Genomic DNA, 9,907 nt, shown 5'->3' with positions numbered 1-9,907 from the left:
ATAATTCTTTCCTTTCAGAGATACAAGTGAGTTGAAAAGAAACATTAAGATGAAATGAGGCTAAGACAAAAGAACTAGCTTAACATGATAAAAAAAACTCCTAGGTTTTCAACAATATTCATCATAATATATAATAATATCGGCACTAATTAATTAGATTTAATCCCAGGGAAATTAGACATGTGTTTGAATGTTTAATTTTCATAGTACTCTATCATTCTTGTGGAATTATTTTCATACTTTAACATCCTTACAAATGTGATTTTCTCTTAGCTTGCTCGGGGCATGATTACACTTCTGGATCTGGCCACTCATCTGCTAGATCTAGTGTTGCCCACTGTCATGACACCAATGCAAGGATCTTCTCTCACTTCCTTCTCCCCACTCTCCTCTACACGATCAGCCCAGTAATGCATGCTGAGAGAATACCCCTCCTCAAGGAGCTCAGTCTATTGAGGAGTTCAGGAAGACCAGGGTATAAACATCCCCATCTGCATCTTTTTCCTTCCATGAAACTCAAACTGGAGGCCTCGTTCGTAAAGAGGGCTCAGTCATATACCTACCTCAGAGAGTTGTTGTGAGGATTTAACATAAAGTGCTAAGCAGAGTGTCTGGTACAAAGGGCGCGCTCAATAAGTGTTACCTAGAATTAGTATTCATGAAGATACTGTTAGGATACAGGACTATCATATATAAGATAGTTCCAATTTTTGGTTTTGAATTTTTAAAAGTTTTATAAATTCAAGATAACATTTTCTTACTTCAAGCAACAGTCTCACGATGACAAGGGAATGGTAAGAATTAGGGGAGATATTAGGCTATCTAATTCTTAAACCCATACCTGATATTTCTAAGTAGGTTATAAGAGTTTCTATTGTATTTTTTAAACTTGCTTTTGCCTAAGTTATTTTTTAAGAGGTCTATATGTAATATTATTTCTTTGGATAATACTAAGTACAACATAAAATGCTATATATCATATTTAAATGTAATTTAATAGGATTAAATCACAGGGCAAGACCAAACCTTGATAATCCTCAAAAACTGCAAAAGTGTATAAACCAGTACACATGCATAAGCTACTTCTTCTCGCTAGCTTATTGTTGCAAACGAGCAAATAAAGCAGTATTAGGCAATATCTTGTGCTTACAGTGTCCTAAGCAAAGGTGCTGCGTAAAGTATATATAATTTTTCATTACAATTCTGTATTAGTGACCTGACGAGAAAAGGTTTATTGTCAACCACTCTGAGCCACATCTGCTGGTGTTTTTACTGCTTTCTAATTGAGTGCACATTAGAAAGGATCATCATGAAAATAAACTTGTTTTATTAGTATGTATACACATACATAAACTATATGAATGTATGTATACATATTTATAGTATGTATACACTATAGTTTTATGTCAATAAGTATATTTCCAAATACTGTGTTGTTTTATTTTATGTAGAAAATAACCACATTTAAGAAAATTGATATTGGCTTATTGTATATACTCATTTCCTTCTCATAGTATCTTTCCTATTCTCATTTTAAAGGTAATATGTGAGTTACATTTTAAACCAAAATTTTATTTCCATCAAGCAGTTGTTTTGATTATCAGTAGTAGAAAAAACTAACCTGTGGGCTAGGTAAGAACAATTGAAGAGGAATGAATGACTCTCCTTGATGAAAGTAGAAATAATTTAATTCAGTAAATATTGAATTGCACTCCTATTATGAACAAGACACTTAATTAAAGTTTTGTAAAAGATACAAAGCTTAGAAAACATGGTCCCTATCCTCATTCACCTGCATACTCATAAAGGGGATAAAATTTGAAAACAAATAGTTATAGTACAAAGGAGAGAAAAGGAAAAACTGTAAGTTAGTGGTTTTAAAATTTTTAAGTTAATATCTAAAATTTTTCATCATATGTTTAAATAGCTGCAAAGGATATAATTTTTCAAAATATAGTATATATTTACATTTTAAAATTGCTATGCTCTATTTATTCAATAGCATTTAATTACCGTAGTAATTTGTTACTCACCATAACTATTTAAAATATATATATAAATATATTTTTATATTTAACAGTTGGAAAATTTACTGCATTATTTTCTATTCTCATATTTCTGTTCCATTTCCCCCAAAGAATTTTATCCTAAAGTAATAAACATACGTGCTTTAAAATATTTTTGATGATTCTAAGTTTCTGCAACAAAAAATATCTATAATTTGAATTTTAATTTTAAAAAATGTCCTGTATCTACAAAGGTCAAAATGTTTAACCTCTTTTTCTTTTCTGGATTGAGTTAGCATTTATGATAATTAGTAGCACATAACTGATGAAAATTATCCATATTACAAATTTTGATAAAATTATTCATTTTTTATTTTTAAATTTTTTATTGAAGTATAGTTGATTTACAATATTGTGCCAATCTCTACTGTACAGCAAAGTGACCCAGTTATATACATTTATAATTTTTAAAATATTTATTTTAGAAATTCATCTCAGTGAGAAGTATGGGTTTTCATCAAATAATTTAAATATTAATGGTAGATATTTCTTATTGCTAATGTGAAACAGTGTTCAACATAAATTCTATCATTACTTTTTGTTATTATAGATGTATTGAAAATCTTGTTTTCATAAATAACTAGATAGGAATGGAAGGACCAATGTCATTTAATTCCATAACTATTTCTAAGTTATAGCCAAAAAGCACATAAAAATTAATCATCAAAGTAATTTTTAATAAACTATCAGCTAATAACTCAATTGGGCCCTTTAATTTTGTTGAAATCAAAGAACCTGTATTGTGAAAGGACTCGTTATCCAGTTGTTAAAATTATTCCCTCCCTAGTTTCTGGGCAGCATACCAAAGAGTCTTTACCAAGACTTACTAAAAGACTAGTAGTTATCTTGTTGAATCTTTCACTTAGAGGCAACTTGGTTAACCTGATATACTCAGAAGGGTTTGGGAGAATTGAAATAGTATTAATTTCATGCATTTTCACAAATATATGATAAAATTCTTCTATTTTATCACATGCTCTAGTCACATCAAACCTCCGATGAGAGCTCATATACAGCTTGTTAGCTTGTTCAATCCATGGAAAATGTCTGTCATAACCTAATGGGCAAACTCAGTCCTCATTGTCAAACTAATTTTCTAAATCAGACTTACTTTCTATCTGACTTAATTTTTCACTTCCAATGAGCACCTGAATACTCATTCCTGTGACAGCCATCTCATGTCTGAATTCCAGTGCTTCCACAGGTAAACGTAAATGAGACATGGGTACTGGTCACAAGTCTGTCTCCTGCATTTCTTACAGATGCTTTATATTCTTTACTTTTACTGGTCTTTCCTTCAGGAGCAAATGCACTTTGAAAATAATTGGGTAAGGTCTGCTAAACCAAAGTGGTCAGTACCCTGTTCTACAATGTCTGAATTCAAAATATCTTAACTCAGGCCCAAATATACTATTTCTTATGCCACCTTAATTAAGGTAGACGTCACAGTTAAAATCATTTCTAAGTATCCCTTGTTTTTGGCACTGCTAAAGATTTGAGTCTGGGGCAACGCGCCATGGTGAAATTCAGGAGGACTATACCTGTCTTTTGTAAAGTAGGAGAAGGATGACTATGAAAGAGGTGTTGGGGAAAGAACTGGCCTAATGCCCAACTGCAGGCACATTATTGAGCATGAAAACATGTTTTTGTCCATGAATAAGAGATAACATGACCAACTCTGAAAAGTTATTATAAGTTATTAACAAACTAAATGCTAGGAGGAGGAGAGAAGAGGAAGAAATGAAACTTAAAGAGGATCAGCCCAGAAGATCCAGCATCTAAACAATGGGAGCTCAAAAGAGAAAAAAAGATCAAAATAGAAGGAAGGAAATTATCAAAGGCAAATCATACTGAAATTTTGCTGAGCTGAAGAACAAGGCTTGAGATTGAAAGTTAATTGTGTGCAAAACACAAATAAACAAACAAAGCACAAAATTTCATCATGAAATTTCAGAGCACCAGCAGTTAAAAAGTACATATAAAAGCATCTACAGGGCTTCCCTGGTGGCGCAGTGGTTGAGAGTCTGCCTGCTGATGCAGGGCACGCGGGTTCGTGCCCCGGTCCAGGAAGATCCCACATGCCGCGGAGCGGCTGGGCCCGTGAGCCATGGCCGCTGAGCCTACGCGTCCGGAGCCTGTGCTCCGCAACGGGAGAGGCCACAACAGTGAGAGGCCCGCATACCGAAAAAAAAAAAAAAAAAAAAAAAAAAAGAAAGCATCCAGAAAGTAAAGACAGTTCACATACAAAGAAACAGGATTCATAAAAGCATGTCATATCTGAATAGCAACTGTGAAAGCTAAAAGGCTATGGAAAAATACCTACAAAATTCTGAAGGAAAATTATTTCCAGCCTAGAATTCTGTTCTAAGATATATTATCAGTTGAGTGTAAAAGTAGAATTAGGCATATTTCCAGACATGCAAGACTCAAAAACTTACCTGTTCTGTCCCTTCTCTCATGAAACAAGTGGAATGTGTACTGTGCCAAAAAAAGAGAGAGAGAGAGAGAGAGAAAGACATGGAATTCAGCAAAAGGAGAGAATTGATAAGTCTCAAGGCAGGAGTCATAGGTGACAGCAAGCTCCAGGGCCTAGAAAGCAACCAATTCAGACTGAAGCAAGAAAAAGAAGGTTTCAGGGAAAAACAAAACTAAAATATTCTCTGATGTGTTTGGCCATATGAAGAATAATTTGGAACATTTAGAAAAAAAAATAGTGCCAAGCACATAGAAAACTAAACAAATGCAAATAGGAGGCAATTATGAATGCCTAAGGAGAGAGTGCGGTAGGAAGCAGCATAGAAAGGAAACGTCCTAGTACACTTGGCTCAATGGTGAATAATTATTCACATAATTATGTAAAATACTGGATATTGTTAACAATTCTTGCTTTCAAATAAAACTTATAATAGTACTGGACTTCCCTGGTGGCGCAGTGGTTAAGAATCCGCCTACCAATGCAGGGGACACGGGTTTGAGCCCTGGTCCGGGAAGATCCCACATGCCGCTGAGCAACTAAGCCCGTGCGCCACAACTACTGAGCCTGCGCTCTAGAGCCCGCGAGCCCCAACTACTGAAGTCCACACCACACCTGCTGAAGCCCGCGCGCCTATAGCCCGTGCTCCCCAACAAGAGAAGCCACCGCAATGAGAAGCCCACGCACCACGATGAAGAGTAGCCACCGCTCGCAGCAACTAGAGAAAGCCCACATGCAGCAATGAAGACCCAATGCGGCCAAAAATAAATAAATTTTTTTAAAAATGTATAATAGTACTATATTATGAGATATGTGGAGAAGGTGAGAAATTGTGAGAGGGACCCGAACAATACAGCATATGATTTAGAACATGGATATTAAAGCTTTAAGAAATAGTTAAAAACTTTTCAAGTATTCACCTCTAAGAAGACTCATGGTTGAAGACAGATGGGGCAAGAAATTATTGTGTTTTTAAACATATGTAATATAAGCCTGTGCTATTCTTTAACCTTTAAATTACAGACATGCATTATTTTATAAAAATTAAAAAACTATTAAATAACAATAAACGTTTTCATTTAAACTATTATATCAACTGAAAAAATGCTATATATAGCACAAAAATGGATGAGATTATATATACACAATATATTTTAGATAGACGAGAGAGATTGAGAGAGTAAAGAGGGGTAGAAAGAGGGAGAAGAGAGAGGAGGAAGAGAGGGCGAGAGGACAAGAGAAGAATGTACAGTGGTTAGTGGTTATCAATAGGTGATAGGATTTCAGGTAGTGTGTTAGGGTTAGGGTTAGGGTTGGTGTTGGGGTTAGGGTGTGTGTGTGTGTGTGTGTGTGTGTGTGAGTGTATGGGCCAAGTTTTCTTCATTGTGCACATATATTATGCTTATAGTAGGCTAAAAAAATGTGGGGGAAATTAACCTTCTTTTAGAAATAGATGGTAGAAGAAAAGGGTCTGCAATTTGAAGAACAATACAGGACTTTATTACAATGGGAGAATGTGTGAATATGTTTGTAGACTAAGGGAAAGGAGAAACAGAGAAGGAATTTTAAGATTCATGAGAGAGGATAAGTGAGGCATGGGAAAGTTTTATATAAAAATCACAGGGAGTGCTATTAGAAAGGAGGAGACAGAAAGGTGAGAGAAAAATTTAAAAAGGACAAATGATATGAAGACATTTTGAGGCAAAGAGTAAAAACGTTGAAGTTTCTTGTATCAGATTGACTAGCTATTTTCTGCAGAGAAAGTACTAGGTGAGCTCCTACCCTGAGCAGGAATCTTAGAGATCATTGATTCCTGAACCAACTCCTATAAACCAATTGCACTCTAATGCTAAACCCTGTTTATAGAATTATCAGCTGAGTCATCTTGGGCAGTTCACATATAAAGATAGCACAGATTCTGCTTAAATTATAGGATTTTGCAAGATACAAATAATAATTGTTAAAAAATTTTTTTAATGAAATATGCAAATAATTTAGTCCTCAAGTGATGTATTTGTCTGCTTGGACAGCCATAATAAAATACCAAAATATGCCAAAATAAAATGTGTGACTTAAACAAAAGAAATTTATTTCTCACAGTTCTAGAGGCTAAGAAGTCCAAGATCAGATGGTCACCTTCTCCCTGTGTCTTCACATGGCAGAAAGGGTTCTAGTGCTTCTTCCTCTTCTTATAAGGGCACCAGCTCTATCCAATTAGGGGCTTATCCTTATGACCTCATTTAACCTTTATCACTTCCTCACAGGTCCCATCTCCAAGTATAGACACTTTGGGGTTAGGGTTTCAACATATGAATTTGGGGGGACACAAACATTCAGTCCATAACAACAAATGGTAAAGAACTTTTACCTCCAGGAGAGAAAAACAAAAGACACTAAGGGAGGGGTGGGGTGGAAAGAGGACCAGCATGTCTTGGAGGAATTAACATGTTTTAATATTATTCTATTTTGAAGAATGAAAATGAAGCCCATTTTTGCTTTCTTTTGCTGGTGTCATCTTTAATCACACTTAAAAACTTTCCCAAAGCATCTACCCATCAATTTCTTAAAGGACTCTACTCTTTTTTTTTTTTTTTTTTTTTTAAATAATAGCACATTTTGGAAAAGGAAAAAGACTGGGAGTATGTGTTGCAGATATTGGAATTTAGGATTACCAGATAAAATATAGGACACTGAGTTAAATTTGAAGTTTGGAATCTCATGCAATATTTGAAACAGGCATATGCTAAAAAATTATTTATTGCGTATTTGAAGTTCAAATTTAACCGAGTGGCCTCTATTTTCATTTGCTAAATCTAGCAATACTAAAAACTTACCATTATAAAGTCGTGGCATGTATGTACAAATACACAGACTGGCAAAATAGAATTAAAAACTCAGAAACAATCACAACTATATAAAAGTAATTAACACTTGATAAAATGGGTATTTCGGACAAGGGGAAAGTATATATAACTTGATAAATGTTACTGAACATATACATACCAGTTAGGAAAAATAAAGTTAAATGCCTACTTCACACTAACCAAAACAATTTGTTGCAAATGGAGAAAAGTGCTAAATTTAGAAAACAACAACTAGAAGGACCAAAAGAAAATGTGGATGAATACGAATCTAACCTAGGGTGTAAAAGATCTTTCTAAAATAAAGCAAAATAATAATAATAAAGGAAGAAAAGGTAGCTTTTTCTACCTAAGTATTAAACATGTGTATGTTTTTTAAAAATAAATAAAGTGGGGAGAAATTGTCAACATATACAACAAAGGGCAAATATTCTTAATGCCTAAAGAATGAGATGCCATTTTTTTCCTGCCAATTTGGCAAAACTATTAAAAATGGTACTACTGAGGCTGGCAAGAGTGCCAAGAGAACACAGCCCTTACACACTGCTTGTGGAAGCATAAATTAGTATTATCTAGAGAAAATATCCTTCAGAGATGAAAGGAAAGAAAAAGCATTTTCAGATGAAGAAGAAATAAAGGATTTTTGTTACCAGTAGACCTGCTCTAAAAGAAATTCTGAAGACATTTTCTTAGCATTTCTTCATACTGAGGTGATAACACAAATTATTATGATTGTAGTGGTGGTTTACTTGACTATATATTTGTCTAAACTTACAGAACTGTGTACCAAAAAGAGTGAATTTTACTGTATGTAAAATTTATAAAAAGTAAATTTAGTGTTTTTAAAAATTTGGATAAGACAAAAGACAACGAATTTATCGTCTCAGGTCACTCGAGGAGATTTTTTTTTTCCATGTTTTTCTACCTATAGTCAGTCTTCAAAATATGAATCAGCAGAAGAGGAATATGCCAATCATCAAAATCCAGAGCTAATCCTAAAGCACGATTTGAGCTTCTCTTCACAGTCTCTGAGCTAACACTCAAAACCTCTTTCCAGAACAGCCAATGAGGCTTGACAGAGTTTCAGCATCATTGCCAGACCTCCCCAGGTGGAGCCATTAACAATCAGTGAAATGGCCCAAAAAGAGAGCACTGAAAGGAACATGAGTTTCAAAAATCTGCTAACTGCATTGTCAATTTCTGAATGATTGAGAACTGAACAGAGAGGCCATGGTACCACTTTCCCTGTCTCACACACCTACCACACTCTGTAGCATAAATCAACTCCACAACAACAATCTCATGTTACTGTGTAACCCTGAGGAGGCCAGGATGAAGCTGTCTCTGTCTGGAGTTGTACTGATTGTCACCGGTCAATCTGTACAGTCAGGAATGTCTGTACCCAGAGCCTCTGGCAGCCAGTTCTACTTTAGACTTGTTCCCAAGTGACACTGGTGATTATTTTTATCTCCTAATGTTATTGTTTAACTAATTCACTAATGATTAAGACAATTTTGAAGACTGAGCAAGAGCCACTAACTAAAAGGCTGTTGCACTTTTGTTAACATGCAAAGGGCATCCACTGCCTGCAGTTAGCTAATAATGCATTATAATTAATAGTACTTGGGGAAAGTATCCTGTCAGCGGGAGCCCTGAGGTTGTTTTCCTAACATGCCAAGATGATCTCCATTAGGGTTTTTCTGTTTCATTGGATTAAGTGGTTGGTGCTGTACCTACACTGATTCTTTTAAATTCTAAAAGTAATTTGGGTTCTGATTCCACAAACTCACAGAATTTTCTTCATTAGCATTTTCTTGAACTGACATGTGGGGTGCTGTGATGATAAAAGTAGATAACCGCCTTCTTATTTACTCACCTCCAGTTCTGCCTTGCAAAAGCACATCTATCTCAGCAGGAGGGCATGGGTGAGAAAACCCAGGGGAAGTCAGAACAATGATTCGTCTACCCCATTAAAGATTTCTCCATTTGCTTGCTGCATCTTATGCTCTTCTCACAGTTGTTGTTTTTTTTTTTTTTATTCCCCTTGTGTATAGGATCTGCTATGTTCCATTATTCTTACCTAGTGCTAAAAAGTATATTTTGTATGTAGGGAAATCGATCTTGGATGTCTTATACAATTAACTAGTACATTGCCTAACACCACTTTGTTGGAGTAAGAAACATGTGATGATGGTTTCTGACACCAGGGCTGTTCGGTGAAAGCCAAGAAAAAGAACAGCAAATAACAGGGTGACAAGATAGCCAAAGACCCGTCCTCATCTCCCACATCACTATGACTGTAAAATAAGAACACACATAGAAATATTTTTGGCAATTTAGTGCCCGTCTCCAGATTCCCCTTCCCGTCTCTGCCGTCCTCCATTGCCCACCCACATTCTCCTGCAGTGGCAGGAGAGGGGTGACCAGCATACATGTCCCACACACCACACTTTGCAAAAGCAAAAAGCCCCTAATCATGTAACTATGATGGAACTATCAGAAGTGAA

The sequence above is a fragment of the Kogia breviceps genome, chromosome 5 (genome assembly GCF_026419965.1).
Source record: "Kogia breviceps isolate mKogBre1 chromosome 5, mKogBre1 haplotype 1, whole genome shotgun sequence".
NCBI classification, from domain to species: domain Eukaryota; kingdom Metazoa; phylum Chordata; class Mammalia; order Artiodactyla; family Physeteridae; genus Kogia; species Kogia breviceps.
The sequence above is the reverse complement of the archived record's forward strand: the minus strand, read 5'-3'. Positions refer to the sequence as shown.